We start from the raw sequence: 11,366 nt of genomic DNA on the forward strand, positions 1-11,366 counted from the left end.
GTTTTTCATTACCGTTTATGTGAGAAGATCACAATGTGAATGAAATGGGAAAATAAAGATGTACTGTAGTTTTATCTAGGTAACTACTAATGTACTAACTACCTTTAAACTTGTTAGTTAATTAAGGTAAAATGTGATATGATTGTAACCATACTTGATTGACTAGTATAACACGACGTTCGAGACGTCGAAATGATATAACATTCGTCACCCGTAGACCTGCAGGTCGCACTATAGCTAGCAGCAAGGTGTAGGAGGGTTAGTCCCGTATAGATCTATACATAAATTCACACTCTCCCTCCAGGAGACTCAGGGTACAAAACTTGACGCAACAGTATATTGCCGAGCCATGAAGTAGTATCTCACATTAATGTTATAGTACTCCTGTATTTGTATAGTATGTACTAGTGTAGTGTATGTTTTCTCTGTCTAGTATGTAGTATGTTCTCTAGTGTATAGTGGGTAGTGAGTATTGTTTCTCGTTATATTATGTTCTGTCTGTTTCTCTTTATAGTGAGTATTGTCTCTCGTTATAGTATTCTCTATCTGTTTCTCTTTATAGTGAGTATTGTCTCTCGTTATAGTATGTACTGACTCATGTATGAACTAACTCTTTGTGTGTTTCATTGTTCTAGTAATAGTATTAGTGACTTCCTAAACTATACCTATTATAGTTTACTAGTAATGTTGTTTGTATGAATAAACATGTTTGTACACCTTTGCTACCCAAAGGTATTGAACTGAAGGAAGAACTTTTATATCTATATACATACGCATAATATATAACTAAGATTCAAATGACCTTCGGGCAAACAACCGATACCCTAAATCCACAACCAGACAAGGAACAGGAAGTAAGGCGAGCTATCAGTCCTAAGTCCTTTCAATCCTACTTATAAAACTATATCTATATAGATATGCTTTTGACTAAATATAAGTTTAAAAGAGTTTGATAAGGAGTTTTGCATATAAAAGAGTTTGTAAAACTATTTGGAGCAATTTGTTTGAAAACACAGTTTGAAGTATAAGAAATCTGTATGTTTGATAGTTATTAATCACATGTGATTGATATAATAACTATTATGTTTGTACTTGTATTCCCCCCCCCCCCCATAAAATCATTTAAAAGGTAAATTAAGGGGTATGAACTCACCTGCAGTGAGTGATACGAATGAAAGATCGGTTTGTAGGATGCTAAGTGTCAAGTGAAGACTTGAGCACAACGGATCCTAATAAGCATATAATGACACATATATGTATATAATTAGTGTTTAAACAACTAATCATGTAAGAAAAACACCATAGGTCTTAGGAAACACTTAGATTGAAGTGTTAGAATCACAAAGGATTGCATCTAAGGGGTGTATGGCCACACAATGGTGATTACGGCCAAGGTGTTCACGACCCAAGGTGTTTACGGCCATACAGTTTACGGCCCTATGTGTTTACGGCCATAGGGTTTACGGCCTATGTGTTTACAGTTGTAAACTCATGAAGACTTGTGCCAAAGAGTGTTTAAAAGGGCTTTCAAGCATCAAGGAAGTGTTCTAGACCCATTCCTAGTCTTAAGAAGGGTTTATGGCCAAACTAGTAGCCTTAACAAGGGTTTACGGCCAAGGGAGATGCTCCTGGCCATAAACTCTCATTGATCTTGGTAATTTGTTGATTTCAGGGGTGTAAATCATGAGCTTCAAGTAGATAACAAGTATAGGGAAAGGATACTTACGATATGGAAGCAAAAAGGGTTGATTTCGGCCCAAGAACTAGTGTGTGTTCTTGGTGTTCTTGAAGATCTAACCCAAAAGATGAAGTTCATGGATGAAATCAAAGGATGATACTAGTTAAGAAGATGTATCAACAAATCAAAGGATGAAACACTTACATTTTTTAAGATAAAAATGAAGATCCTTATGATACTTGAGAGAGAATTCGGGTTTCTTGACATGAAATGGTGAATAATGAGAAGAAGTGAAGGAATAACATCCTTAAGGACAAGAGTTTACGGCCACCTTGAGTTTACGGCCGTAAACTCATGTGATGTGGTCGTAAACTCCTCATGAAGGAGTTTATGGCTTGATTGGTGGTTTTGAGCTTCAGCAGATACTTCCTAACACTCATTCCTTGGATGTACTAGGCTTAGAACGCTCAAACAGACCCTAAACAATGCTAAAAGATAGCAGAAACAAGTCTGACTTTGATTGAGTTGAAATGTTGTTCAAGATAGAAATTTCGGGTTGTCACAGAGCCGCTGTGGGAAATGCAGCAAGACGCATAAGGGAGTTTGCAGATTGGGGGCATCGGGCTGCTATAAGTGCGGCAAGCTTGGGCACTTTGGTAGAGATTGTACTGCCCCTACCCCCACCATTCAGACATCAGACCTGATTTGCTTTCATTGGAATCAGAAGGGCCATAAAAAGGCCAACTGCCTAAGATTGTCATAAGAAGCACCAGTGGGGGCGCCAGCTCCAACGACCCTGCGGATCACGGATGGCCGACAGGGAAACTCAGATGCTCCAGTGGTGAGGAGTCGAGCCTTCCAGTTGACCGCCGAAGAGTCGCATGCCACACCATATGTGGTGATGGGTATGTTTCTTTTCCATATATTTATTTTGATGTCAGTTTTGATATTTATGTTCATGTTTCATGTATTTTGTTAGGATCGTTCCATGTGAACGGTATTCCAGTATTGGTGTTATTTGATTCGGGAGCTACCCGATCATTCGTATCCCTTGCACTAAGCAAGAGGTTTGTTGACTCTTCAGGCACATTGGATTGTCCATTAGAGGTCGAGATTGCGGACGACCGATCCGTCCGGGCATCAGAGGTTTTCCGAGATTGCGTCTTAAGGTTGTACGACGAGCGTTACCTCATGGATTTGGTTCCCATTCTGTTGAGTGGGAACAAGGTCATCATAGGCATCGACTGGTTGAGCCCTAATGGGGGCAGTGATTGATTGTGAGCAACAGTTGATTCGTTTCAGGACCCCAAGTGCGGGAGAGTTGGTGATTCAGGGCGAGAGGCCGCAGCGTGGTCCAGCTTTGTGTTCAGCTCGGGTTTGGTGCAGTGCTGATGCAGAGGGGGCACGTCATCGCCTACGCTTCGAGGTAGCTGAATCCTCACTAGGCGAACTACCCGAAGCACGACCTAGAGTTGGGGGTGGTTGTTTTCGCCCTCAAGATTTGGCGACATTACCTCTATGGGGTTCGTTGTACCATTTACACGGATCACAAGAGCCTGATGTATCTGATGGGTCAGTCAAATCTAAACATGAGACATCGGCGATGGTTAGACGTGAGGAAGGATTACGACTGTGAGATCCTCTAGAATACGGGGAAGGCCAATGTTGTGGCCGATGCACTTAGCCGTAAGGCATTCGCAGCCCCGATTAGAGACATCTGTCTGAGGATGACAGTAGTGACTCCGCTTCTGGAGAAGATCTGGGAGGCCCAACAGGAGGCTATGAAGGAGGAACACCGGAAGAGTGAGCATATCGTGGGCCATATTTCCTCCTTCGACTATGATAGCCGCATGCTGTTGACACTTCACCACAGAGTGTAGGTTTCGTACGCAGGCGGTGTGTGCCAAATCCTGATGGATGAGGCGCACAAGTGCAGATTTTCCATCCATCCCGGGGCGACGAAGATGTATAGAGATCTTCGCCCTGATTACTGGTGGCCCTACATGCAGCGGGATGTAGTCTGGTACGTCGAGAGTTGCTTGACCTGCCAGAAGGTCAAGGCCGAACACCAGAGACCTTACGGCAGGACACAGTCGTTGGATACCCCTATGTGAAAATGGGAGGATATTACTATGGATTTCATCATGAAGCTTCCCAGGACCGCACGGGGAGTGGATTCGATTTGGGTCATCGTGGATCGGTTGACCAAAAGTGCCCATTTCATCCTGATTCAGGAGAGCATTTCAGTCGAGAAGCTGGCCGACATCTACATCAGAGAGGTAGTAGCTCGTCATGGGGTTCCAGTTTCCGTGATTTATGACCGAGACGTACGGTTCACTTCCAGATTCTGGAAGAATTTTCATGACGATTTGGGCACTCGTCTGCTCTTTAGCATGACTTTTCATCCACAGATGGATGGTCAGAGCGAGCGGACCATCCATACCTTGGAGGATATGCTGTGAGCGTGCGTCTTAGACTTCGATGGTAGTTGGGATACCTACCTTCTCTTGGCAGAGTTTTCCTACAATAATAGCAATCACGCCAGCATCGACGGTCCTCCCTTCGAGATGTTATATGGGAGGAAATGCAGAACCCCGATATGCTGGGGTGATGTTGGACAGAGGGTTATGGGGAGTACCGAAGTGGTACTCTACACGATAGAGAGGATCCAGCAGGCCCGGAGTAGACTCCAGACGGCCCAGAGTCGACAGAAGAGCTACGCCGACAGACGTCGATCATACCTGGAGTTTCAGGTAGGGGACATGGTCCTCCTGAAGGTGTCACCTTGGAAAGGTGTCATCTAGTTCAGGAAGCGGGGCAAGTTGGGCCCCAAGTACATTAGACCATTCAGGGTTATAGCCCGGTGGGCATGGTTGCGTATCGACTGGATCTGCCAGCCGAGCTTAGTCAGATTCACAGCACCTTTCATGTCTCCCAGCTGCGGAAGTGTTTCGTAGATGATTCCGCAGTGGTGCCCTTAGAGGATATTTAGGTGGATGACGTCATGAACTACATCGAGCGACCAGTAGCCATCCTCGACAGGAAGATGAAAGATTTGAGGAACAAGAGGGCAGAGTTAGTGAAGATGCAACGGCAGCACCGCAAGGGCTCGGAATGCACTTGGGAGCCGGAGGATGAGATGAGTGAGCACTACCCAGAGTTATTGCCAGATGCAGCAGACTTCGAGGACGAAGTCTAAAATAAGTGGGGGAGATTTGTAACGCGTGGTTCCTAGTATGTATTTTAAATCAATTTATTCATTTTTGTACAGTTTCTCGACGAGTTGGAGGCCCCAAACTCGTCGAGTAGGAATGGAATTTGGACGCTAGATTTAAAGCCTACTCGACGAGTAGGGCTGCTAAAATGAAAACCTAATTTTCAGGGTTTAGCACCCTATCTAAACACCTTAACCTCCAAAGGTTGGCCTCATTTACAGCCTCCATCATCCCAAACCCTAGCCACGAAACCCTAATCCATTTTTGAGTGTTTTGAACCATTTTGTGCATTCTTTGTGAAATTGAAGAAGAGGATTCTTGAAAAAGGAGCAAGGACGTGAAGGAGAAGAGTAGATCCAGAAGTTGAGCTCCATTTCTGGTTCATTGGAGGTATAAAGCTCCTATCTTGTCTATTAAATGTTTAGATCTAGTTTTAGAGTGATTTCTCCATGTTTTGGTCTAAGAATGCTAGTCTTTGGGACTTGGACGTCCAATGTGTGGAAAACCCTTCAGATCTAGGGTCTTTAGGGGACTTCATGGCATAAAGGTTCCAACTTTATGCCCATGAAGGTCCTATGCAACTTATAAACCATACTTTTGGCTTTTTGAGCCAAGTAGTCCATGCATGCTAATAAAGATAGGAACTTTACGTGATATATCAGCCCTAGGGGACCAGATCTATGGTTTGGAAGCATTGAACTCGATTGGAAGTGACTAAATGGATTTAGACTAAGGGAACTCGACGAGTTGTTCATCCAACTCGGCGATTTGGATCGTGGTCCCCCAACCTTTTCTATTATTGAGCAAACTCAGCGAGTCTAGGAGATGATTCAACGAGTTGGCCATGGTTTTTGGGTTTTGAAGACTGAAGAACCCGATGAGTTCAAGAAGGAACTCGACGAGTTGTGTTGAAAAGTCCCGACTCTATTATAGGGAGGAACTCGACGAGTTCTTGAAAAAACTCGACGAGTTGGGTCGCGATTTCAGGGTTTATGATTTATGGAACTCGGCGAGTTGGGTTAACCCAGAAGGTTGACTTTGACCAGAACGTTGACTTTGACCAGAAGGTTGACTTTGACCAGAAGGTTGACTTTGAATTGGACTTTGACCAAAGTTGACCCTTAAAGGGGTTATGAGGTGAGTTACCTTCTAGTAGAAGTGGGTCTAAGGCATCAATCTCGGCCCACTAGTAGGAGATATAGTAGAGATGATTGTATTTGTGATAATTGTCTGTTATTCCACTATCGGTTATGCTTTATGTGCTAGTATGCTTTGATATTATGTGATAGTGGTAGGAGGGATAGGACAGACTCCGTTACCGGTCGAAAGGACCGAAAGGTTAGGCCAGCACCTTGATATGCTAGGCAGTATGTGATTTATGTGTTTATGTATTAGAATGATATATGGTAGTAGTAAGGGTGAAATAGTCCTCGATACTGGTCGAAAGGACCGAAGGGGTAGGCCAGCACCCCGATATGCTAGGCAGTTGCCGGTTAAAAGAGACCGAAGGGGTAGGCCAGCACCCTGATATGTTAGGCGGTTACTGGTTGAAAGAGACCGAAGGGGTAGCCCAACACCCCGATATTCTAGGCAGTATGTGTATTTTATGGTATGTGGTATGATGGGGGAACTCACTAAGCTTCGTGCTTACGGTTTTCAGTTTTGGTTTCAGGTACTTCCTATTCGAAGGGAAATGAGTCGGCATGATCGCAACGCATCACACTACATTTTCCGCACATGAGATTCTTAGGAGTTATACTCTGATATTGTTTTGTCATGACATGATTTGATTATTGATACACTGGTGTTGGATATGAGTTGTTTCTATAATGTTTCAGACAAATGGTTTTATAATTATTAAATTAAAAATGATATTTTTGGTCTTCAATTTTGGGATGTTACATAAGAAGTTGGATTGTGTAATATTATTATGGTATTTGTTGGTAGTAAAATTATTGGGGTTACGCTTGGAGTCGGGGTGAAAACGTAGACAGATCAATTTGTGATCAGTAAACGGACGGCTCCAACGGACGAACTTTTGCACGCGATTTGCTACGATCAGTTAGGCTTGGTATTTGTTTAGATCGAAATGTGGTATGAATTGAAAATGATTTGTGTGTCAAAATATGATTGGTACTTGTGTATTTATAGTCTTTTTTGAAGAAAAATCAAAAGCTAGATATCTGGCCGTTTACCATCGGCTAAAAAAACGAAAAAAAAAGTTTGAATTTGGGTGCAGTGATACTATCTCGTGCAAGACACATACCATTTTTTTATGGGCCGGATCGGTGTTTACTGCACACCACGATACCACATCAGATATTGTGGTGTGCGTATGAAGCATATAGGAAGATGTTTACCAAGTCTTACATATTTGTGCCATTATAAAACCGATGGAAATTGAATTATTACATTTCATAAATAAAATAAAAATGATTTTGAATGTATAATCTAAGAACAACTAATGAATACAAATTAAAGCTTTATTTTTTATTTAATTCAAATATTTTAAAATTTAAAGTTTTCTTATTTTTATAAGATTATTTATTTATAGAAAATTAAGTAATTTAACCAAATTTTGAGAACATTTTGTAGTTGGCAAAAACAAGTATGTACAATCTAAAATAGCTAATGAATACAAATTAAATATTTATTGTTGATTAAATTCAAAAAATTTTGAAATTTAAAGTTTTCTTATTTTTTTTAGATAATTTATTTATAGGAAATTAAGTAATCTAATCAAATTTTGTGGACATTTCTTGGTAGGCAAAATTGGGTCAAGCACAATACTATAGCCCGATTATATATATATATATATATATATATATATATATATATATATATATATATATATATATATATATATATATATGACCTTTCTATTGAATTTTATTAGAATAAAACTACAAAATCAGATGCGGCCACTCAATTAACATTTTATTGTCAAATAATCAGCGATCTTGCACAAACACTCAAACAACCAGCCATTCGATTTCTTGAACAATTATGAAATGAAAACAATTGAGTGAGAAGCATTAAAAATAATTGAGAATGAAAAATATATTTTATGAGAATAAACATCTTCATTTTATGAGGTATATTGTATAATAATTACAAAATATTAAAGCAAGCTTTCCTATATAAACTTTCATTATTTTAGTAAAAAAAACGATCAAATTGTTAGTCCAAAATCTGAAAAGATCTCAAAAACCAAAACATTATTCCAAATTACAATCCAATTTTATCATGAAGAGTCAAATTGAATGATTTATCACATAGAAAATATTCTATACCAAGTTTCTTAGATGATATTTTTATTAAATTTAGTCTAACTTTTAATAATATTTTTATTACTAGAATACGTTTTAGGCCAGACACTGGACAGATCAAAAAACTATTAATTTTAATTTGAAATTAAGAAGATTAATTGAATGTGAAATTCAAGTTGAATGTTTAACCTTATCAATAAATAAATAAATATAAAATATAAGAAGTCCTATTCCGATGAAGTTTTACTGTTATTAACACAAGAATTAGGTTTTAACTCACTACCCATAAAAAAAATAATCCAAATAAAAATAACACAAAAACCCATATATTATAATAAGCTCATATTTGTATTCAAATATACATATTTCAATATTCAAAGGTTGAATCCGCAAAATATGGATCTAACTAATTCAAAGGTGTTAAAAGAGAAAAATATACCTTATTTATTTTAGGTTTCATCAAAGATGGATTGTTAGTGATGATCATTGGAAAAAACGACCAGGATAGCATCAGAAATTGAACACCGATGCACTCATTATGAATATGGATTGAATGATAAAAAACAAAAAAGAAAATTGAGTGTAGTATTTGGAAGCATCTTCAGAGTAGAGGAGGTGGCTTGAAGGAAAACTTGGTTTTCTTTCCCTTTTCACACGTTGAGCACAACTTATCTTTGACAAACCGCATCTTAGGAATTCCTTTTACAAGCTGATTCCCTGAGATCTTTGACATGTTCTTGAAATTCAAGTGAGATCACCTCTTGTGCCACAACCAATTTAGATGAGACTGAGCACGACAAAATAAACAGCGGCGAAGAGAGTTGTCAGTAGAAAACATGTCCAAAACATAAAGGTCATTCTGTCAGTTTGTAGTCAGAACAGTGACATTCATTTTATCAACAACTTTTCCTTCTCTTTTGTTGAAGAGAACTTCATACCCAGCGTCACACAGTTGGCTATTTGAAATGAGATTATGCTGAAGACCATACACATAAGAAACGTTCTTGAACACAACAGAGTTGCATTGTATGGATTCATATCCCTTTGTAGCTCCTTTTCCATTATCTCCATATGTAACAGTAGGACCATCATTCTTTATGAAATCTTCCAGAAGAAACTTGAATCCAGTCATATATCTTGAGCAGCCGCTATCTAGATACCAAATATGTTATTTACCCTGAAACTAAAATATACAGTTAATATACACTGACCCATCTTGCAATGGGTCACTTAAGAAAAGATATTATTACAATCATTAGGGAGATAGTTCAATGAGTTTCCGTTTTTGATCCATTTATCATTACGAGTGATGATATTGTTATCACGAATGGTGTTCTTTTTGAAAAGTACACTCATTGAATTTGTGAGAAGCATCAGCACATCGATAACCGACTTTATCCCATAATTATTTCCTTTACATTAGATTTTGACTTCTTTTCGACTGTTGAATCCGAAGAACTTTCACTCTTTGAGTTAAAAGTTCTTGTTGTAGTTCTATAACAAGTAATGTCATCGATGGTGTGCTCAAATGATACCTTATCATGAGCCTCATGATACATTGAAGAGTCATATAAAGCATAAGATATTGATTGATCTTCAGAACCAGAGTTGCTAACAGAGCACTGAGGAAATATGCTAAGAATTCCGTTTACTGAATGAACTTCACCATTGCATATAGGAACTTTTAACAAAATCTTAGTGGAGGGAAGAACATACTCACAATGAAAAGGTTGGTGGGAATGATCAAGAGCAGATACATGAGTAACACATTTGGTAATACCGTTAGATTTAGTGGAGTAATGGTATCAATTAATGTTTGATTTATAAAGTACGAAATCACAAATCTATTCTTAAATTGTTTTTCTAAACATTCAGCTTTATAGAAGGTTTGTTTAGACTCAACACTTTTAATTAAAGAAACAACACCTTCTATATCGCCTCTAAAAAATTTTTCACACTCTGGGCATTAATAATTTTTGTAACATTAACGTGAGAAGAATCCTAGTTTTTTGAAACAAGTTGAATGCGCCAAGAATGATCAACAACCTTTTCCTTTTCAGAGTGAAGAAAATTATTGGTCAGTGAGATACAAGTGTTTTCCTTTCTTAGTAAAGAAAGAGATTTTTCTAAAAGGATAGTTTTTCTTTGAGTTTTTAAACTCAAAGTAGAGAGAATATTTTTATTTATTTGAAGCAGATAAATTGAAGCGTAAGTGATCAATTATGTCATCTTTTTCGACATTTTCAATGGAAGAGAAATTAACAAGATATTTTACCTGATACGCTAAAGTAGTGTCCAATTCTTACTTAAGGTCTATAACAGCTTGAGAGGAATCAACGTCAAGAGTCCAAACACTGTCATTTGATGTGTCAGCGTAAGGTTCAACAATCTGCTCCACGAGACACTTACCTTCATCGTCACAGGATTTTTCCTTTTCAAAAGCAGATGATAGTGTGATCATCATCTGTTGAGCGGTTGAGGAATTTTGAACTAAGTGATAGACAAAGTAAGGGAGTGAGTTTCCAATATCAACTCTTGCCTTTACATCGAGATTCAACACTCTTTTCTCTTCCTTTTTATATCCAGGAATAGATTTTCCTTTCAGCTTAGATGCACCAATATTGGATGATTGATGCATAACAACTACAGGACCTTTGTTGATGATTTCGAGCATGTCAAAGTCAATAAATTCGAGAGCTTCCAAGGCCTTTGTTTTCCAGCCAGAAAAGTTGAGTTCATCAAACGGATGGATCTTTTTGCAAGCGGTTGATTTTGGATTGTAAGAGTCGACATGGTTACTTGAGTGTATCAAAAACTTGATCTGACACCAATTGAAAGTTTGTATCGATCGGATACACTGCAAGTGTTAAGAACAAAACCGAACAAATCTACACAAATAAAGAACAGAAAGTAAATAACATAAGATATTCTCCAAATTTCTCTTTCACCAAGAAAGAGTTTGTTTTCACCAAGAAAATGGGATTGTCACAAGGACGGTTACAAAGATAATCACCGACACCAAGTCGTTCAAGATACATTAGGGTTTCACCCTAATGTTGAATATATACTAGTCTATACAAGTATATCCCTTGATTGAAGGGATTGTATTTTATCTATACCAAGAATCGATCTTCATAACAAAGATATCAGATCTTTTATCTATTCTATAATTATATGTTCACAAAGACAATCACCGACACCAAG

This window comes from Lactuca virosa, chromosome 3, assembly GCF_052849685.1.
Source record: "Lactuca virosa cultivar CGN04683 chromosome 3, Lactuca_virosa_CGN04683_v6, whole genome shotgun sequence".
NCBI classification, from domain to species: Eukaryota; Viridiplantae; Streptophyta; class Magnoliopsida; order Asterales; family Asteraceae; genus Lactuca; species Lactuca virosa.